This window comes from Cyanistes caeruleus, chromosome 1, assembly GCF_971803275.1.
Source record: "Cyanistes caeruleus chromosome 1, bCyaCae1.hap1.1, whole genome shotgun sequence".
In the NCBI taxonomy this organism is placed as follows: domain Eukaryota; kingdom Metazoa; phylum Chordata; class Aves; order Passeriformes; family Paridae; genus Cyanistes; species Cyanistes caeruleus.
The window spans coordinates 150,646,504-150,667,973 of record NC_141701.1 but is presented as its reverse complement, the minus strand read 5'-3'; the positions used below and the strand labels follow the sequence as shown (position 1 = coordinate 150,667,973).

At 53.3% G+C, this 21,470-nt stretch overlaps 1 protein-coding gene across 3 annotated transcripts in view; it reads left to right on the top strand.

The window, feature by feature from the left end:
* The first annotated feature begins 1,186 nt into the window (after window positions 1–1,186).
* Window positions 1,187–21,470, top strand: part of GJC2 (gap junction protein gamma 2) — a 39,597-nt gene continuing 19,313 nt past the window's right edge. Inside the window, exons 1-3 of one of the 3 annotated variants that reach the window (XM_023922054.2) lie at window positions 1,187–1,352; window positions 3,692–3,762; window positions 6,329–6,429. The gene's annotated coding sequence lies outside the window, so the exon portion shown is untranslated. Of the gene's footprint in view, window positions 1,353–3,691; window positions 3,763–6,328; window positions 6,430–8,050; window positions 8,497–21,470 lie in introns of those variants that run through there. The other 2 variants (XM_023922056.2, XM_086867356.1) reach the window with 2 other exon arrangements.

Genomic DNA, 21,470 nt, shown 5'->3' with positions numbered 1-21,470 from the left:
AGGCAGCGATAAATCCCTTTTCCTAGGGGGAATCCACTGCATCCAGTAACTGTTGCTTGTACAGGTCTCTCTTCTGAGACCTGGAGAGCTTTGCACTTCATTTCCCAAGTTTTCTTTAGCCTTAACATTGATGTTTTCATGAAACTTCCAAGGCCTTCGATCCCTCCAGCAGGAGATATCCTCAGTGTCCCTGGGTTGGTTTCTCACACTGTGAAAACTGTGGGGACAAGCTGGGAGAGCTGGGGATGTTCCCCTGGAGAAGGATCCAGGGAGAGCTCAGAGCCCCTTCCAGAGCCTAGAGGGGCTCCAGGAGAGCTGGAGAGGGACTGGGGACAAGGGATGGAGGGACAGGACACAGGGAATGACTCCCACTGGTTGGATGGGATATTGGGAAGGAATTCCTGACTGGGAGGGTGGCAGGCCCTGAATCCCTGGAAGTGCCCAAGGCCAGGCTGGACAGGGCTTGGAGCAGCCTGGGATGGTGGAAGGTGTCCCTGCTATGGCAAGGGTGGAATGAGGTGACCCTTAAGGTCTCATCCAAGCCAAACCCTTCTGGGATTCCATTCTGTGGGATGACCAGTCTGTCTGTCAGAGCTCCCATCCTACAGCTGCTTTCCCCACACAGCCCATGACCAGCCATGCCCCGCAGTGCCAGGCTGGGATATTTTCTTACCCAGACCACATCTTACCAGGGCAGGTTTGTACCTAAACACTCCATTTTTGGGTTTCATCCTCTTTACATCCTACCCCTCCAGTTTATCCAGCTGCACTGCTCTTGGTCCAGGTCATCTCCAAAGCCCCGTCCTCCACCTTAAGGAGACAACAAGCAGAAACCCCCTTGGGCAACCCTTTTAGTACCTTTCATTCACAGCTATGTTTTGAAGATTATTTTGCTCATTTACCTTTCTTGGACTGGTTTCTTGGTCTAGATTTCCTAGAAAATAACACTTCCTGTTGTTGTGGGTTTCCCACTGCTTGGTTCTGGAACTGGCTAAACAAGCAGGAAAGTCCTGTGTGGATTCATGGTTTGAACGGCTGTGTTCAGGCTCTTCCTTCGCCATCAAGTGATGGGCTGTGATTATTTTTTCCTTCTGAATCGTGGGATTTTGTTACAATCGGAGGGAATTGCGTTTGCGATGAGAGAAGGTCTCCTCTAGATGGCAGGAACGGCAGCGGGAACGCGGCAGAGTCGCGGAGCAGCAGAGCCGAGGTGCAGGACACGGCGCCCGCCTCAGTCCGGGGCTCTGCGGCCACCGCGTGGCACCTGCGGGGCTGGCACCAGATGGAAGTGCCCAGCTGCTCCCTGCGGATCCCTCCCGCCAGCCCGGCCTCGGCTCATCCCTGCGGGACAGGTGAGTGCGCCGGGGAACGGCAGCGATGCTCCAGCCGCGTGGCAGCTCTTGGAAAACGGGAAAAACAAATCCTTTGGATCGTTTGCATCCCCCCTTTCCTGGTGATGGGCAGGGAGAGGGAAGTTGGAAATATCCCAGCCTGGTGGGGTGCCCTGCTGTAGCTGCTGTGGGCGATGGAGCAGACGGAGAACGCCTGGAACGCTGGTGCTAACGTGAAGTGACGGGATGGCCATCGGGATGGCGATGGGAAGAGGAGGGAGCAGGAGTGGGTGGTGGAGCCAGGCTGGTCCCCAAGCAGGTGACATGGCTGTGGAGCATCTCCAGGGAGTCATTTTGGGTGCTGTCAGCAGTGCCCCTCTCCAGGTTTGGTGATTTGGAGGGGCTGTGCATCAAATCCCAAAGCTGGGTGGGTGAAGGCACTTGTTGAAGTGAGTTTAATTCCTGCACCCTCAGAAATGGGATGTCTGTTTTGTTAATTGGTATTTGCAGCCATAAATGCCTTTCTGGACCTGTGGGTTTGGTGCTGGCCCATTGGGATATTCCATTCCCACATCCCTGGGGCAGGCAAGGACCACGCTGAGCATGGCAGGTGTCGAATGCTGGGTTCTCCACAGCTGCAAACATCTGCTGCCAGTGCTCCATGTGGGGCTGGCACTGAGGGGTCAGATGGGGAAAGTGAGGATACAGGAGCCTGTCAACCCAGGGGTTGTCTGGGATTAAAGATGCTCCTCCTGGAGGACCATTTCCCCACCTAGATCTTCCAGGCAGGATGCTGCTGTTCCCATCTTGGGGTGCACCCAAGTAAAGGAGCAGGCCTGCTCCTCGGTTGCTTCCACAAATGCCGGAAGTAGGGATTTTATATAACTGTATATTCACTGTTCCGTCAGACTGAGATAAATTTGGACAGACTTCAGCTTTTTTCAGCTGAGATGCTGTGGGAAATGTGGCAGCACCTACATTCCTGCAGGAGGAGGAGGATGCTGGGGGAGGAAGAGGAGTGCAGGGGATGGTAAAAGCTGGGATAAAACCTGCCCTGGGAGCTCTCCTGTCTGAGGCTGAGGATATTTTGGAACCAATGCCAAAGAAATAACAACCCCCTGTAGCACTTCTGCTTCAAAGCTGTTGCTTTGCAGCCATAGCATTGTTTTTTCACTGAATCCAGTCTGACACACTGCTTTTGGGGCAGGAGCTGATTATTGTTCCCCCATTTTTCGATTTTCCTTCCTACCCAAGCTCTTTGTCAATACAAATATTCCTTCAAGGAGTGAACGTGGGGTTTGGACTCAGAGGTCACCTCTGCTCTGACCCAGCAGCACCCCGACCCTGCTTGAGAAGGATGTTGTGCAGGGATGCAGGAGGACAGGCAGTCCCCAAAGCCCAAATCATCCAAGAAAAGCTGGAGCCTCACTCCAGGACAACTTGAAGCAGCCAACATTAGCCCAAAGCCCATTTTCCCCCATCCTGATGAGCCCACGGTCCAGAGACTCGTCCTTGCCGTGGTTTTCCTTGGCATCTCAGTGCCGTTGGAGGCAGCTCTGATTTTCAGGCTTCCTTCCATGCCACTGCAGAAAGGCACCGCGGGGCAGAGCCGGCCTGGGAAATAATTGGGCAGCCGGCGTAGAAAATGAGCAACGGGGGGAAGAAGGAGCAGGAATAATCCTGATTTTCCTGCTCGTCCATCAGCGTCCGGCTCGCTCCGCGCGTTTCCCACGGCAGCGCTGGGATTGAGCATCCCAGGTATGGAAGTGGGAGGGGATGTGCTTGTGTTGGGGCATGGGGAGGGGGTGTCATGGGTGTCCTAAATGCTGCCAGCAGTTATCCTGTGAGGAAAAGCTCCTGGGATCTTCTGGAGAGGCTGTTCAATGCGAGAGGTCACTAATTCCCACCTTTTTTGGCAAAGACAGCTTTCCTGCTCTATCCATGATGGAAGCATTAGGAAACCCTTCAGCAGCATGCATGGCTTCAAACAGGAGAGTAGGGAATTTGGGGTCTCATCCTCATCCCTGCATGGCTTCAAACAGGAGAGCAGGGAATTTGGGGTCTAATCCTCATCCCTGCATGGCTTCAAACAGGAGAGCAGGGAATTTGGGGTCTCATCCTCATCCCTCCGCTGTGGACCCACCTGCCCGTGTTCCCCAACCTGCCAGGGTGCAAAAACCTCTGGCAGCTCCCAGCTGTTCCAAAGGGAATAAAGGGCAGTGGAGCCCGTGGGAGCAGAGGGAACTGGGCTTGGGATGGATTTCTCCAGCCATGTGGATCCTGGGCTTTTTGTCAGGAGGTTGCAGCTGGGCTGGGTGGTGTGATCCAGGGTATCCTGATGTCCCTTGTGTCTCCCACAGGACAAGGAGGTGACCACCACCCTCCAGCCTCAGGGTGAGATTCCAGCCAGCACCACCAACGCTGACCACAGGTAGGTCCCATTGTCCCACACCAGTCCCATTATCCCTGGGATAATTGATCCAGGTGGGACTCAAATGGATCTGTGCCAGCATCCCTTGGCCAAAGCATTGTTCCTCCAGGGCTTTTCTCTGCCTGTGCTGCTGCTGGAAGGGAAGTTGAGTGGGAGGATGGAATTTTCTGGATGCTCCAGGGTTCTTGTAGGAGTTCTGCCGTGCCCATCAGCTCCACGAGGCTGAGAGCAGCTGGCTCAGGGGCCAGGCTGTGCCTGCCTTGCTGGGAGCTGTTATTTGGGTCAGCCACATCGACTGGATGTGCAACTGTGCCATCCCTGGAGAGCGTGGGACACCAATCCATAACCACGGCCGGCATGGCACGCACGGCCCGGCATCCTCACCCTGCTCCCGGCTCATCCCTGCTCCCAGCCTCCAAAACTCAGGAATCCAGTACAGGCTCGGCTTTTTCCACCAGCAGCAGCTGTGTCTCCGCTTGTCCCGGACACTGCTGCAGCCCTGTAAACAACCAGAAGCCATCTGCAATTCCCATTGTGCCGTGGCAACTGCTACAGCCACCGGAACAACCGGATGTTTGTGGAATCGGGGATGCATCCCCCTCCTGACGCCTGATTCCTCTCTGTCCGGCCACAAAAAGGAGGGAGAACAGGATGTTTTTCTGGATTTTACTTTCCCCATCTCTGGAGATGCAAGGAAGGGATAAAAAAAGAAGGGAGGCAGAAAAGCAAAATTCCAGTATCCAGGTGGAGCTGGGAAAATATAGATATATATTCCTCAATTTCCAGAGGGTTTATTTTATTGAAGCCATGTGGGAATAAAACCCCTGGGAGCTGGGTCCAGTGGGCACAGGGAAGGAGCCCAAGTCATCAGCCCAGCATTAATCTGAAGATATTCCCTGAAGGGTCAGGGGTTGCTGCTCCTGTTTCTATCAAGTCTTGATGGAAAACAAAGTGTCTGTGTGGTGGGCATTGAACTTAAGGGATGGCCTGGCTCCCTAATGTGGAGTCAGCATGGAGGTGATGGAAAAACCTCAGAAAGCCAAGAGGAATGTTCCAGAGTCACCACCAATGTGCTGACCTGGATATGCTGGGTAAGGGATGAGAAAATAGAGGAGATTCATTATTTTTCCTGGCTGGAAGGGCAGGATACGTGAGCTGCATCCCTTGCTTTGAACGTGGCTGCAATCCTGTGGTGCCTCCTGGATGTGGGGGTGTGATGAGAGAGAAAACAGCACCCCGGTTTGGGTGGAGAGGGGAAAGTGGTGCCACAGCCCAGAACAGAGAGGGATAATCTCCCTCCCTGGCAGGGTGTCTGTGGCTGAGTGCCTGTCAGGTTGTGCCCCTGAGCAGGGAGGGAGATCTCACACGTTCCATCCATCCCAGATCCGACTGCTGGTTCCTGCTGCAGCCTGACCCACGGTTATCCCAACCTCCCACCTGGGAACCTCCCTCTGCTGCCTCCTCCAGGGGCTGCCTGCCCTCCCAGCCCCTGCCAGCATCCCCAGGAGCAGCCTGGCTCCATCACAGCAGCGTTTCTGTTTAATTTGCCTTTTTATACCTTCTTTTTTAATACATAATGTTTTGTTCACCTTCCCTGCCTTCCCATGCACAGATGCTGCTGCTCCTTGGGGTCATCCCTCTGCAGCTTTGCCCCACAGCTGTGGTGGCATCTCTGGGATCTTTACTGTGGTTTTTTTTTTCTGATCCTCTTTGTCCTATAGGGAAGACTTTTCACTGGTGTTCTTGCAGCAGCTGCTGGTGTTTCCAAAAGCAGTCAGGATCTTCCCTTGTGCACTCTCACCACTGTGGCTGCCACGGATGTGCTGCCTCTCTGGGCCTTGGGTGCCTCTGAGAATATTTTGGCTCTGTTTTTGCACCACTTTCCCATTTAAGAGTTGTGTTTATCAGTGAAGTCTCCCTGCTGAGTCTCCCTTTGTGCATCCCATCCTCCAGCCCTGACCATGTTCCCTGCACTTCCCAGAGCAGCTGTGGCTGCCCCCGGATCCCTGGAGTGTCCAAGGCCAGGTTGGATGGGGCTTGGGACACCCTGGGATGGTGGCAGGTGTCCCTGCCCGTGGCAGGGGGTGCAGCTGGGTGAGCTTTAAGGTCACTTCCAAGCCAAACCATTCTGGGATTCTAAGATTTCTCCAGCTCCTCAGTGTGCTCTTCCCCTGGAAGCAGCATCCAGCTGCAAACCCCTGCAGGGATCCCAACAAAATCCCCCTGGGAGCATCCCTCTCTTTTATCAGTGAGCTGCGAACTCCCATTCCCACCCCAACCCTCCCATCCCCTTTGTGACCCCCATTTATTTCACCCAAGATCCCATTTCCTCCCTCTCCTGCAGGAACCTCACCCTGGGATCCAAAACAAAGCCTCCTATCGGTGGGACGAAGCCTTTTAGGCTCTCCCTGAGGAGCAGAAGCTTCTCCCTGTGCCACCACCCGCAGGAGCCGTGGCTCGGGGAGGGGACAATGGTGCCATTGAGTGGGGACAGTGACACGCTGCCGTATTGTGCCTGGCAGAGAGATGCCCGGGAATAATCGCCTCCTCCTTGGCTTTGTTGCAGGGCTGTGCTGTTGCTGCTGCAGGGCTTCTCCCCAGCCAGGGCTCCGGTTATGCGGTGAAGAGCCGCAGCTCCACGGGCACCTTTTTTCCTGGCTGTGAAAGGTAGGGCTCCATCGTCACCTCCTGACCAGGGTGGGGCTCTCCAGGGAGGGGCTGTGGATTTGGGAGCAAAAAGATGTTCCTCATCCCAGCAGGCCGTGTCACTGTTCCATTGATCCCTGTACTATATCACATATTTGTTATATTTGATATATTAAATGTATAAAGGCAGCACTGAGAGACGTGAAAATTATAATTTCTTCCTAAGAATAAATTATAATATTATAAATAAAAATTATAATTATATATAATTTATATTTCTAAAATTATAAAGATAATGTTTTTCATTAAAGATTTGCATAAGATACAGAAATCCAACTCTGCTTGGGGTCTGGACAATCCCTTGAAATTTGGATCCAGGATTTTGCTTGGAGCTGTTTTATACAAGGCTGGATGAGAGTTTGCTCCGTGTCTGATACAGAGCAGTGCTGAGGTTTTTTAGGAGCATCTTTCAGGTTGTTTTGGAGCTGTGTGATTACAAAAGGGATCTCCCCACACATTTTCTGGTTGAGGGTGTTTTCCTTGCCCAAAATTCCTTGAAATCCTTGGATTTGGGCTGAACTTTGGGCTCGTGACTGTGTCAAGGGCGGCAGCATCAAGTGCTGTGGTGATGCCTCTCTTCTTCCTCATCCTCCTCCATCCCTGGAGCACCCTAGGAGCTGATTTTCTCTGGAAAACTCCTTCTGGGAACACACAACCCCTGCACAGTCAGCCAGGCTGCTCCCAGCTTGTTCCTCCCCTGAAGCAGCTGGAGAGCAGAAGCACACTTGAGAAATTAAATTCGAGGATGAGAACTTGGCTGCCCCATCCCCAGCTGCTCTGAGGAGCAAGGACATCTCTCAAAATTTCCTTCAAACCAGGAAAAACAAGTTATTGTGAGGAGTTTCACATGGTGGGAGCTGCTTAAGACAACGCTGAGGGTCATGTGTGTTTAAGAAATGAAGAGCCACCAGATTTTAAAGGTTTAGGGCTTTCCTCATGCCGAATTTGTTTAGTTTTGGGGTTTTCTTTAATTGCAGCGTGTAAAACCTCACTGATTTGGACTCCTGGAAGCCAAATCTCCCCTTACAACATGGGGCCTTTAAGGAAAACATCAATTTTTGTGAGGTCAGCCATAAAATCATGCGGGCTGGCAATGGGAAGGAACAGAGGATGACGCGCCAAAGGTTGTGGCCTCTGCATGGGGCAATTATTGAACCCCTGCTTGTGGGTTTGAGTTGGGGGCAACATCCCTCCCCTGCAGCAGAGATGGGTACAGGGGAAAAAAATCCCTCTGGCAGAGGGCAGGAGGGGCTGGGGCAGGAGGAAAATGTCTCTCTGTCCCCTTCCAGCTGTTTTCCCTTCCAGCTGTTCTCCACAGAGCAGGGAGATGATTCCAGCTGTTCCCCTGCCCAGCAAAACGGCGTTGGGAAGGGAGAGCGGGGACGAAGAGGGGCTGGCATAGGAGCCTCTGGTCAACATAAAGCATTAAAATACAAAATTTCAGCACTGCTTTGGGCGTAAAAATTGGTGGGGGGTGAAATGATTTTTGGTGGTGCTGCAGTGTTTCACTGTAGCTGCAAGGACAGCGAGAGTTTGTAGCCAACTTTCCACCAGATTTGGAGCAGAAAGGAAAAGAAATCCCAAACAAGAAGGAAACATTTCTTATCCTGCTGCAGCACCTCCGCTTCCCCCTCCCTCTCCTGCTCCAAGGAGCTCTTTTTGCTATTTTTAGCCCTAAACCCTTTGACTATTTAAATGATTTGATTTTTTTTTTTTTTTTTTCCATAAGCACCACTCTTGGCTCTGGAGTTACTCCTCTCACTCTGTTTTTTATGGCACCTTTTATGCGTGCTGAGAAGGAAAATCAAAAAAAAAAAAAAAAAAATAAAGGGAAGCCAAAGGAATCCTTGCTGTCCCAGGGAACGCTGGGGTTGCAGATCCAGAGGAGTTTTCCCGCTCCACGTCAGAGCGCGGCTTTGGCTGGGTGGGAGGGAGGAGAGCGGCGCCGGACAGGGATCCAGGAATCCAGGGATCCACAGCTGGCCAGGATGGGACAATTCCAGAAAGGACTGATCCCAGCGCTTCTCTGTATGTTACTTTGGTGTTTGTTTTGTTTTCTTCTCCCTCCTCCTCGTGTTGATGTTTTGCCGGTGGTTTTTAGCTTGGCTGGCTCCCAGCACTTCGCAGATCCCCTCCCTGTGCTGCAGCCCCCCTCTGCTCCCTCCCTGCTCTTCATTTTCTGCCCTTTCCGGGTTATTGGGGTGGGAAATGCGTTTGTTGAGGCTGAATGTTCGTGTGGTGCCTTTCCTGCCGGGGTAAGAGGCACAACATCCCTATTTGGCATCAGTTTGTGCACATTTTGCTGGCATAAATCATCCCCCGGCACGCAGGGCACTGCAAAGCCGTGTCCAGGGAGTTTGGGATTAAACCAGCTGTGGTTTAGGTTTTTCCTCACAGAAAAAGGAAGGAATTGTTCCCTGTGAGGTGGGGAGGGCCTGGCACAGGGTGCCCAGAGCAGCTGTGGCTGTCCCTGGATCCCTGGAAGTGCCCAAAGCCAGGTTGGGGTTTGGAGCAGCCTGGGATAGTGGATATTCCTCCCTGCCATGGCAGGGGTGGAATGAGGTGATCCTTAAGGTCTCATCCAAGCCAATCCATTCTGGGATTCTGTGAAATGTCTCTGTGCTCTGGGACCTCCTGGCCAGTCCCTATCCCAAACCTCCTCTTACCTCAGACCACCCGAGCTGGGGGGAGGAACACCAGGTTCTGATTTTCCCGTTGATCCTGTGTTACATTCCCGAGGTTTCTGCAAATTTTGGGGTCTGCATCCTCCTGACTTTGGGATCATCAGCTTAGATCCCCCTGCTCCTGCATGATGAGCTGGGCTTTGAGGCCAGCACCCACCAGGGCCCAGCCCAGCAGCAGCTGTGGATTTGCAGCTGGTGTCTCTCATCCATGAGAAGTTTATCTTCTGTCTAAGGTGCTTTTGGCTTGCTTTCAAAATAAGATCCAAGGCTGTGAGCACACTTTTCACTTTCACATCCTAAACACCTTGGAAAGGCTGTGTTCCCTTCTGTGCAGCTGGGGAAACTGAGGCAGGGGAAGCTCATAGCTCACCACCAGTGGGAGCTGAAGCTGCTCCTCGGCGGCCTCATCTTCTTGGCCAACCTTCTTTGAGAGAAAACTCTCCTTTAGTTCCCAAACACCCAGGATGCTCCACTGGGGTGGGATCTCCAACTGGGAACCCTCATCCCCACCTCAAGGTCCTGAGATGAGCCTCATGTGGAGATGCTGTTGTATTTCCACAGCTTTTAATGGTCCCATCCTTTAAAATCCTAAAGATCTTCCCCGTGGCTGATGGGTGACCCTGAGTTATGTCCCTTCTGCCTCCAGATCTCTGCAGATTTAATTGCAACCAGTGTTTGTCCAAAGGATTTCTTGGAGAAGGGGGGGCTGGAAGGAGCTTTGACCCCTCCTTGTTCATGAGGTGGCCTGGGAGGGCATTCCTGTCTCCATCTCCTCCCATCCCAAAAACCCTTTCCCGTCTATCCCAAACACAGGAGCTTGGCTTAATGAATTTATTTAAGCTCTGCTTGATGGCAAGTGAACATTCCCATAGCCCCAAAGGGAAACAGAATCCCTTAAATCCTGGGAGGCCACAGGCATCTTCTCCTTTCACCCAAATTTCCTTGGAATGCCACAGGAGGGCAACCTGCCCTGTGTCCAAAGCTTCCTTAGAAAGCCAGAGGGAGGAAATCCCAGCAGAACCCAGCTCCAGACAATGGGAACGGAAAAAGGGCAGATGGGGAATCTGCAGCTTGTGCTCCTCCTGCAAGCTGGGAGAGCCATTTCTGACACAATCCTTGGGTCTTGTCCAAGACCAAAACACCAGGAGGGGTTTTTTGTGTTTCCATAAGAAACCCCCTCCTTCCCCAGCAATCTGAGATGGTGTGCACCATATTCCTGAACGATCCCCGTGCTGTGGAGAGCTTTCTTCTCCTGCAATTTATGGCCTGCTTGGAGTTCTTCCACCCAGTGTTCATCCCAGCATCCCAAGGGTCAGTTTTAAGGCTGCACAGCTCCCTTTGACCTGGTCTGTCCCTTGGAGATTGTGGTGGCAATGAAAATCCACGTGGTTTCTGCTCCTTGCTGCCAGGAGAAGGGAAAATAAAGGGGTTTTTGTGGGATTTCTGCACGTCACTGTTGCAACCAGGGACTGTAGCAGTAGAAGACATGGAAAATGGTTAGAAAAGGGGGAGCCCCATCATCCTATAAATTAATTAAGGTACATGAGAATAAATTTTGCTGGAGAAATTTATCTCCCTGCTTCTCCCATTTTTTGGTGCTGTGGGTTGTCCTGCTGTTTCCTCAGAAGGTGAGGATCCCATGTGCCACCCTCAGGTGTCCTGAGCTGTCCCCAAGGAAGGGAGTGACTCTATAAATGGGACAAGCCAGGCCCTCAAGCAGGTCAGAGTTGCTCCTCTAAGAGCTGCACACTCTCTTTGCTCCTTCTCCATCCTCTGGGGAGGGTTCCACCTTTTCCTGGCTACCAGTGGGGGTGTGGGAAATGCTGAGCGAGGTGGGGATCTGAGGGTGATCACAGGACAGCAGAGGCTGAGGGTCCCTCAGGAGCTGTGGGTGCCACCAGCTCCCTACACCACTGTTTGTCAGGCAGGCTTTTATTTCCTATCCAGCTGAAATTCTTCTGGCTGCATCTTCTCCTTGCATGGCGTGTTTTTGGGGTGTCTGTGAGAACCCCCAACAGAGCAGCACTGCTCTCCCCCCCCAAACTCGGTGCCATCCCCATCACCCTGATCGTTAATGACACTCCACAGCCCTGTCCCCACTCCTCATCCCCAGGAGATGCCACCACCAGCCAGGACCTGTCAGCACTGGGGGGTGCCAGGGTGGCACCAGCTGCTCCTCAGGTGGTGGTGAGGTCACAAGACCCTGTTTTTTTACACCCAGCATCCCCACTGCCCCAGAGATCAGGTCTGTTTTGGCAAAGTAAGGATTGAGGGAGCTCAGCACCTCCTGAGGCTGGTTTTTTGCTTTGAGTTGTTATTTCTGACCTCTTTTTAACACCCTCCTAAAGTGGCCCAGAGCCATGCAAGCCTGCTTTCAAACACAGGCCGGGGGCCAGCGAGGCAGCGAGCCCCTGATGGCACCACCATCATTTGGGATGGAAATGGGCAAAATCCCAGGAAAACAGCCCAGAAATGGGGCTCATCCCCCAGCAGGGCGAGGCATCACTTCCAGCCCAGCCCTGAGCATCTTTGGGTGCTTCCATCCCTTCTCTGTCACCCTCTGGCTCGAGGCAGAGCTAATCCCTCTCACAACCCCAAATTGTGTTCCCTGCCGGTTCCAGCCCCAGAGAACACCCGCCGTGCATCCGGAAGCCTCTGCTTCAGAAATCTGAAGCCTCTTCAAACATGAACCCGAGCCAAATTCCTCCAGGCACGTTTTTATTATTTTTTTTTTTCTTTTTTTTCCTGCCGGTGACAATAGATTTGCTCAGGGCCCTGCCCAGCCCTTTCCTCTGCGCTGCCAGACAGAAATAGTTAAGCAGGTTGGCTAAGAAATGAAATGTCCTCGATTTCTCCGGGGAGGAGCCGCGGTGCGAGAGCAGAGGATGTCTCCGTGAGCCGGTGGCCCTGTGCGAGCACTGCCCGGGGCTCGGGGCTTTTCTGGGGCTCGGCACAGAGCTTTTCTGGGATCCCTGCTCTGGGAGCACCTCCTGGCTCCGGGACATGGGACCGGCTCCGCGCTTTCCAGTCAAAACGCATCAGGATGATAATAAAAAGCGGTGCTGGAGAAGAGGGGAGGGGAGAGAGAGAGAGAGAGAGAAAAGATGATGCCACGGGCGTTGTAAAGCAATCCCTGCTTTGTGGACACAGGGATTGTTTGATCCTATCGTTTGATAGCGCGGCTCCTCCTGGGAGCTGTGGTTGGATCCCCCAGGAAAGGGGAGACCACCAGGGCCAGGACCCTGAGCTGACCTCAGTGCCCAGAGTGTCAGGGACACCCCGGGCTGCTTTGGGCAGGTGTTTAGGGTCATCCCAGATGCCACAACCCATTATTTGTGCCGGGGAGAGCCGCTGGCTCCAGGGATGCTCCGGCTGCCGGGAGGAGCCGCTCGCCGCTCCTGCAGCCTCCTCTCCGAGGGCATCCAGAGAGAAATCTGCCTCTCACGGGGCTTTGCTGCATGCTTGGCTTGGCTTGGTGGGAGGTGGTCGCTCTCGGGCTCGCAGAATGCCCGGACAAAGCATTTTCCACGCTGCGGGGCCGCGGGGAGACGGGTGAGATCAGCCGCAGCTTCAGCGCCTGCTTGGATGGAGGCAGAGGCTTGCAGGGGATGGAGGCTGGCCTGGTGGAGCAGGAGACACCCCTGGCCAGGCCATGGAGACCTGTCCGGCATCCCGGGGTGAGTGGAGAGGTGAGGAGCTCTGCCGGGGATCCCGGAGCCGGGAGAGGGACCGCGTGCCGCCGGGATTTTGGGAGAAGGGAGGACTTCTGTGCCCTCTCTTTCGGCCTGGGGGATGACCTGGGACTGGTCTTTCTGTGGGTGAGACCCACAAAACGAGCAGGGCTGGGGTTTGGTCCCTGCCTGGGGCTGCTCCAGACCTGTCCCGCTCGGCTCTCGGGGCTGTTTCTGCCTGGAGATCAGGGAAAAAACTCAGGGGGAAAAACTGGGAAAACAGGAGAGGGATGCGGCCAGCTCAGCGGAGCAGCTTTCTGCAAGAAATTCTGTGTATAAAGGCAAAGACATGCGAGGTTTTGTGTGCTGGCCAGGACACGTGTGGGCGTGGAGCTCCTTTATTTATTCCTCCATCAGCGGAGCTCTCCTGGAGATCCCGGGGAGGGAGGGAGGATGAGGATGAGGATGAGGATGAGGATGAGGATGAGGATGAGGATGAGGATGAGGATGAGGAGGAAGCTCAGCTCAGGGCAGCTGCTTTCTCCCAAGCTTTCGCCTCTCTTGTCCGCCTGCCCTCCTGGCAGCCCACGGCACTTTTTTTTTTTAGCCATTCCGGAGAATTTGAACATTTCTAGCGAGGGCGAGCTCTGATTTATAGGGAGCGTTTTTATGGTGTTTATGTTGGCAGGCTGGAGTTTATGTACGGTTAGAAATGTTCGCTGAAGCCTTTTATCGCCGGAGCTGAAAAACAACAGAGCCGCTGATGAAAAGTCCTGCGTTAATTGGGGAGGGGTTGATTTAGGGCTGGGGCTGCCAAATGCATGGCTCCCGCTTGGCTCCGAGGGGCTGCTGCTGCCTGCAGTCCCCGTGGGGAAGGAGAGACGATTTCATCCATCAGCAGGGTGGGATCCATCCAGGTTGAGCCGTTTTGCCAGCGAAGGTCACATCTGGCACTGAGAGGGACAGATCACCGTGCCTCGGGCTCCTGTCCCTGCTCACCCTTGAGAGAACAAGACAAACAGCAGATGCAAGAGGCTCCAGCTTGGGAAGGAAAGCAGCTGCTTAAATGTGTTGCTTTTTTTTTTATTTTATAACCCAGACCACACTCAGATGTGGGGCAACACCTTGTGCTGGTGCTGGAAACAGAGCTCATTCCCACCCCGTGTCTTTGTAGGATCTCAGTGTCCCAGCTGAGGTTTTAGTGAATTCAGTGCCTTGGCGAGATCCCATCAGCATCTGTGGGATTTGGAGTGATTGACCCTCACAAGCCCCTCACAAGAAAGAACCTCCTGCTCCTCATTTTCCACTGGATTATCCCTCTCCCATTAGTCCTGCAGAATTATTCTGTGTAGGAAACGTTTTCAGGTGCCAGCAATGTCTCACCTTGGAGCATAGGGAAGGAATTTATCCATCTGCCATAAGAAACCTACTTTAAAATCAGCTCCTGATCCCTCCAGTCGTGTCCACCTTCCCTTCTCCAGCATCACAGGTGCTAAGGAGATGTGGGGGATCCATGGGGTGTGAGCAGCACCTTGGTGTGGGATGGGGAATTCTTAAGGGCAGTTTAAAATGTAAAACAGCAGGAAAGAGTTGCAGGGGGATATCACATCATGGGCAGGGAGTGCTTCAGGTCTCCTGTTTCCTGAGAGCAGGTGGTGAAATCTAGAGGAGTGAAGAGCTGGAAACTGGGATGAGTCCCCCTTGGACCTTGGCAGGTCACAGAATCCCAGAATGGTTTGGGTTGTGAGGGCCCTTGTTGTTCCAGCCCCCTGCCATGGGCAGGGACACCTCCCACTGTCCCAGGCTGCTCCAAGCCCTGTCCAACCTGGCCTTGGACACTTCCAGGGATGGAGCAGCCACAGCTGCTCTGGGCAACCTTTGCTCAGCTCCAGGGAGGGTTGACCACCCAAGTTTAGACAATGCAATCCCACCCAAGTGCCTTAAACCAGTTTTGGAGGATGCCACAGCGATTTTATCCTTTTGAGGAGAGTGTGGCACAAGGTCCTGCCTCCACATCACCCCACAGCTGCTCCATAGCCCTGCAACCCTTCTCCCAGAAACATCCACTGGGACTCCACAGCCAGGCAAAAGGGCATTTGATTCCAGGCCAGTTGTTTGGGAAAGGTCCTGGCTGGCACGAGGCACCTCAGTAGATGTGTCCTGCTGGATGGATCCTAATAAGAAAGGAGGGAAAGAAAAGCACAGCATTACAAGAACATCTACGTGCCTCTAGTCCAGTCACACACACAGGAAAATTTAAGGAATTTGGTTCAAAGTGTTTTAGCGAAGCAGAGAACCTTCTGTTTTAAGAGATTTCTGATATCTCTCAGCCTGCACTGAACCAGACAGATTCTAAAAGAGAAAAAAAACCAAAAAGACACAAAACCAACAAATCCCCCACTTCTGCTACTGGCAGTAAAATTTTGGCTGACACATGTGAGCCTCTATTAACCCATGGCCCTGTGAACGTGCTGCTCAGGGACAAACCTTACAGTAGGAGAGTCCATCCTGCTGTTATTCCTTGTAATGGGAAGCTTCCAAAAAACCAGCCAAAACAAATATTTGGAGGAAAGGCAGGGGCTGCCTGGAGGGAGAGACTTCGGGCAGGAATGCTCCTGCCACCGGGCAGGAGGTGACATCATCCACATTCCTTCGCTGAGGAATGCGGGATTTGGTCTTCCCTGCCGGTAATTGCTTTTCAAAAACAGATCTGCCCAGGGAAGCAGATTTCACCCTTCCATCGCACGGCAGAGAGGCTGAATGTTCCCAAATCCCCTTCTTGTCCCTGGCTTAACGGGGACATTGTATGGACAGGCAGGGTAAAATTGGTGATCTCCCAAAATGCAAGTGAAAGCACCCAAAATTCCTAAAGTGGGAGCTGGACAGAAATCTGAGCAGGGAGAGCTGGTGGGGCAGCAAGGACCTCTTGGGGCTGGCCAGGATGAGGCAGGTGATGGGCTGGGGGTGTGTGTGGACATCTGTGCTGGGCAGACTTTGCTGAGAGCTGCAGGAGGAGCCCATGGTGACCTCCATGGTGACCTCTGTGGTGACCTCCATGGTGACCTCCATGGTGACCTCTGTGGTGACCTCTGTGGTGACCTCCATGGTGACCTCTGTGGTGACCTCTGTGGTGACCTCCATGGTGACCTCTGTGGTGACCTCCGTGCTGACCCCATTTCTCAATCCTGTGAAGCCCAGTGACCACATCAGGCATTTTTGAGTATAGAACTTCAGTGGTGACTGGAGAGTCCTTGTAGATCCCTTCCAATTTAGATGTTCTCTGGTTCTATCAATGTCTGGAACAGGTGCTGATGTGCATCCTGACCAACCAGCTGACACCTGGCTTGATCCAGAGCAGGGATTGTCCCCCTGTGCTGGCACAGATGGGACACCTTGAATTCTGTGTCCGTGTTTGGGCTCCTCATGATGAGAGGGATGTTGAGGGGCTGGAACATATCCAGGGAAGGAAACAGAGCTGGGAATGGGCTGGAGAATTCCTGAGGGAGCTGGGAAGGGGCTGGAGAATTCCTGAGGGAGCTGGGAATGGGCTGGAGAATTCCTGAGGGAGCTGGGAAGGGGCTGGAGAATTCCTGAGGGAGCTGGGAAGGGGCTGGAGAATTCCTGAGGGAGCTGGGAATGGGCTGGAGAATTCCTGAGGGAGCTGGGAAGGGGCTCAGCCTGGAGCAAAGGAGACTCAGGGGGAATTTCTGGCTCTGCACAACTCCCTGACAGGAGGGGGCAGCTGGGGGATCAGGCTCTGCTCCCAGGGAACAGGGACAGGAGGAGAGGGAATGGCCTCAATTAGCACCAGGTGAGGTGTAGTTTGGACATCAGGGAAAATTTCATCCCTGAAAGGCTGGTCAGGCATTGGAAGGGGCTGCCCAGGGCAGTTCCCATCCCTGGAAGTGTTCAAACACACACTGATGTGGCACCTGGAGACATGGTTTGAGGGGAACACAGCAGTGCTGGGTTGGACTTGATGATCTTAGAGCTCATTTCCAACCTTAATGACACTTCATGATGTAGCCTGGTAGGGCTAACACAGCAAGGCCACCCCTCCACGAGAATTTTGGCTTCTCCTTTGTGTTGAACATCCCACATCCCCTCTCCAGTCCCTTGAGCTCACAGCCCTCCTCCCCTGGCTCTGCAGTGGCTCCAAGCTCCACAAACACCTCTGGAAATGGATGTCATCGGCACTTCCAGCAGCAGCAGAGGGGTCAGTTCCTGTGGGATGGAGGCTGCTGCCGTCATTTCAATAGGTGGAACTAGGTGTAGTTCAGCTGCCCCCAACACGAGTCCAACAGGGTGATTTAGTGCCTGGAAAGGCCCGAAATATTTTGCTCTCAGTGCCTGACAGAGGATGGCTGGCAGGAAAAGAGAGCGCCGCGCTCCAAGGCAGGGCAGGCTTTGCTGGTTCTCTAATTTTCCGCCAGGGTTTGGAAATTCTTGGCAATTAAATGCAGAGCAGAAAAGAAGCCTTTGGCCAAAGGAGAAATCCCACTTGGTCAGCGGGATTTTTGGAAAGGGTGGAGTGAGGAGCTCCGAGTGGGCAGCAGCAGGACAAGGGCTGGGTGTGCTCTGCTGAGGTTGTTGGGATGTGCTGTCAGCTGTGCCAGGAGAAGGCCTGATCACTTTTGGGACCAGCAGCACGAGTGAAAACAGTGGGGATGGACATAAAGGGGTCTGGGGTCATGTCAGGGTGATGATACAGAATTTTGCACACATCCATGAAGGAGGTAATGATGCAGCTGGTTTGGATCAGGTCTCACATGGCACAGGGTGACAATGCATGGGGGAAAATCTCTGTGGGACATCCTGGTTTGGATATTGTCCCTTCCCTCGTCCTATCTCTGCCACCCTCCATCCCAGGCTGTGTCTGGTCCAGATTTGCAGGACTCTCACAGCTCAAGAGAAGACAAAACCATCCCCTTGTTCCCATATTTCCCTTGTTCTCTTTGGGAGAGGGGGAAATCACAGAATCCCTTGGTGTGGGTTGGAAGGGACGTTAAAGATCATCCGGCTCCCAAAAGGAGAATGCAGGCACCAATCCCATTACCTCTCACATGGTGAACGAGCACTCCACCACCAGAGCTAATCCCCTGTGTGACCAAGGGGTGGAATCGGGAATGAAGGGTATGGAATAGGGATCTCCTGCTCTTTTCTGCCTGGAGTCAGCCTAGAGGCAGCACAGAGCTGGCCAAGCAGCACTGACATGAGCTCCAGGGGATTCAAGTGGAGGTTCCAAGACTTTGAGGTCAGCAGAGACCAAAAAACAGCCAGGAAAAAAGATGTAGATCTGCTTGTAAATGACACAAGGAAGCTCAGAGGCTCTGTATTTATCACAGCTCAGTGAATCAGGTGCCACCAGTCCGGTGTGGGACTGCTCCTCTGGCTCCAGGCTCCCCAGCAGGACATGATTTGGGGATTTGGTTCATGTCAAGTTGTTTAAGTTTCTCAGAAACACAGATGGTGGTGTGGTTTCTTAATTATTTCTGTCTGGACGATGACTTACAGAGGAAGGGAGGGGAAGAATCAGAGACGGAAAGAGTGAATTTTCAAGAAGAGCCTGCCACCAATTCATCTTCTTTTCTCAGCTTCTGGTGATGGCCAGGGCCAGTGATTGCAGCTTTTCACTCTGGAAAATTCTCAGGGGTTTCCTGGAGTATTGAAATGTGGTGGGCTGGCTGCCCAGCCAGTGACCACCACAGCAAAGAGGATGGACCTCAGCTGAGCAGCAACAAACTGAGGCATGTCCCAAAAGCTGCCTGGAGGTCTGGCTTGGCAATTTTAAGGTCTATTTATCACTAAGTGAAGGAGAATCAGGCTTTTTTTTCCCTTAAATACCCTCTTTCCACAGCATTTTCTGTGCTGTTTGCCTCTTCAAACTTAGCAGAGGACGATGAACTGGCCCTGGGCTGGCACAAAGTGTGGAAGAAATGTGAGCACCAGACTGGGAGCCTGGGAAGGGGCTCACTGCACATCGTGGAGGGATTTTAGTATTATTGTGAATTAAACCATGACTGCAACATCCTCTGTGTCCCATTCCCAGCCTCACAGTGAAGCTTCAGGCATCCCTGCCTGGGAACAAGACAAATTCACCAGGGGTACCTGCCCTGGCAGCAGGAGCTCCCCTCTTCCCAGCGTTTGGTGTTTGAGGGTTTGGTGTGAGCAGGGCAGGGCTCACCTGAGCTGTTCATTTCTCTAGCAAAACCTGCACCCTCTGGCCTGGGGCTCCCTTGGGAAGATCTGTGCATTCAGGACCAGCCTAAAAATGAAGAATCCTCATCTCACTGCCCCCTTTTCTCAGGGTGGATCAGCCCTGGGCACTGGAGCGCTGCTGGCTCAGGCCCACAGCCATGAGCTGCAGTTTCCCCTGTGTAACAGGCATGGAAGGGCTGTGCTGCTGCTCCTCCTCCTCCACCTCCTCCTCCTCCTCCTCCTCCATCTTCCTGCCTTCCCCTTCTGCCTCAACGCGCTCATTCATGAACAATTCCCAGTTGGATGGCCGTGGGGAGAGGAATTGATGTTGGCGCGTTTTTTCCCGCGCGTCGGCCAAGGGAGGTTGTAGGCTCAGAGGGACTTAATCTTTGTTTTCACAGCTGAATTCCATATTATCCTTTCTTCTCTCCAGCTTTTTATTAGTGCTCATTCCCCACAGCAACCTGTTGGGAAGCAGAGTGTGAGCTCAGGTGGAGCACAGCCTGCTGTGGCTGCCCGAGGGGCAGCGAGTGGTGCTGTCCCCCCAGGACTGGTGGCCTCCCCAGGGGTGCCCAGGACAGGATGAGGAGCAAAAAACAAAAGCACAATGAGTTCCACCTCAACATGAGGAAAATCTTCTTCCCAGAACTCTGGAAGAGCTGCCCAGGGAGGGTGTGGAGTCTCCCTCTCTGGAGACATCCCAAACCCACCTGGATGAGTTCCTGTGTCACCTGCTCCAGGTGACCCTGCCTTGTCAGGGGGTTGGACTGGATCATCTCCAGCAATCCCTTTCAACCACAATTTTAGGATTCTGTGATTCCATGGCCTGCACAGCCCCATGTGCTCATTAAGGATTGAGGCTGGAAGGGATTATGTGCTCCTGCAGTGAGGCCATGCAATGGGGAGGGAGGAAGATGCCATCCCATAATGGTCCCCTCAGAACACCTGGCTGCAGCCAAGATCTCCTGGGTCCTTCTATCCTGGCTTGGTGTGGGGTGAAGGAACCAGCTTGGTCCACCACAGAGCAAGGCTGGGAGCATTTGCCTTGGTCTGGAGCATGTTGGGATCACAGCAAACCCTCGGGATCGTGGTCCCAGCCTGGGCACACCATGAGCTTGGGGAATGCTCTAGGGTTTGGTGAAGGTGGGGCATGGATTGGTGCTCTGGGGTAGGTTTGGGGGTGTTGGTGTAGGTTTTGGGGGTGTTGGGTAGTTTTTCATGGTGCTGGTGTGGGTTTGGTGGTGCTGTTGTAGAGTTTGGGTGTGCTGGTACAGGTTTGGTGGTGTGGTATAAGTTTGTGGTGCTGGTGTAGGGTTTGGGGATGCTGCTGTAGGTTTGGTGGTGCCAGTATAAGTTTTGTGGCATGGCATAGATTATTGCGGTGCTGGTGTAGGATCTGGGGATGCTGCTGTAGGTTTGGTAGTGTGAGTTTGGTGGTGTAGGGTAGATTTTTGTGGTGCTGGCATAGGGTTGGTGGTGCTGGTACAAGTTTAGTGGTGCCAGTGTAGGTTTGGTGGTGTGGTGCAGGTTTTTGTGGTGCTGGTGTAGGGTGGGTGCTGCTGATGTAGGTTTGGTGGTGTGGTGTAGATTTTTGTGGGCCTGGTGTAGGGTTTGGTGCTGCTGGTGCAGGGTTTGGTGGTGTGGTGTAGGTTTTTGTGGTGCTGGTGTGGGGTTTGGTGCTGCTGATGTAGGTTTGGGTGTACCAGTGTAGGTTTGGTAGTGTGGTGTAGGTTTTTGTGGTGCTGATGTAGGTTTGGGTGTACCAGTGTAGGTTTGGTGGTGTGGTGTAGGTTTTTGTGGTGCTGGTGTGGGGTTTGGTGCTGCTGATGTAGGTTTGGGGGTACCAGTGTAGGTTTGGTAGTGTGGTGTAGGTTTTTGTGGTGCTGATGTAGGTTTGGGTGTACCAGTGTAGGTTTGGTGGTGTGGTGTAGGTTTTTGTGGTGCTGGTGTAGGATTTGGTGTTGCCAGTGTAGGTTTGGTGGCGTGGTGTAGGTTTTTGTGGTGCTGGTGTAGGATTTGGTGCTGCTGATGTAGGTTTGGTGGTGTGGTGTAGGTTTTTGTGGTGCTGGTGTAGGGTTTGGTGCTGCTGGTACAAAGTTTGGTGCTGTGCTGTAGGGTTTGGCCAACAGGCAGGTGTGGGTTCATGCCCATTGTGGTGGAGGGGGTGGAGAAGGTGCTGCTGGAGCCCTGCTGGATACCCAAAGGAGTCCAGCACTGCAGATCACAGGGGTAACCTTTGCTTTGAGCAGCAGCAGCGTGGCCCAGGGCCAGCTGGCGCTGGCTCCATTCCCACCTGGATGCCAGTCTGGGGGCACCTTCCCCATGCCACTGTCCAGCTCCTGAGGGGAGGGGGGACCCTGATCCAACACCCCTCCAACCCCACGAGCTTTGGGGATGAACAGACACGTGGTGTCCCTTCCTGGCACGGGGCACCCGGAGCTGTCCAGAT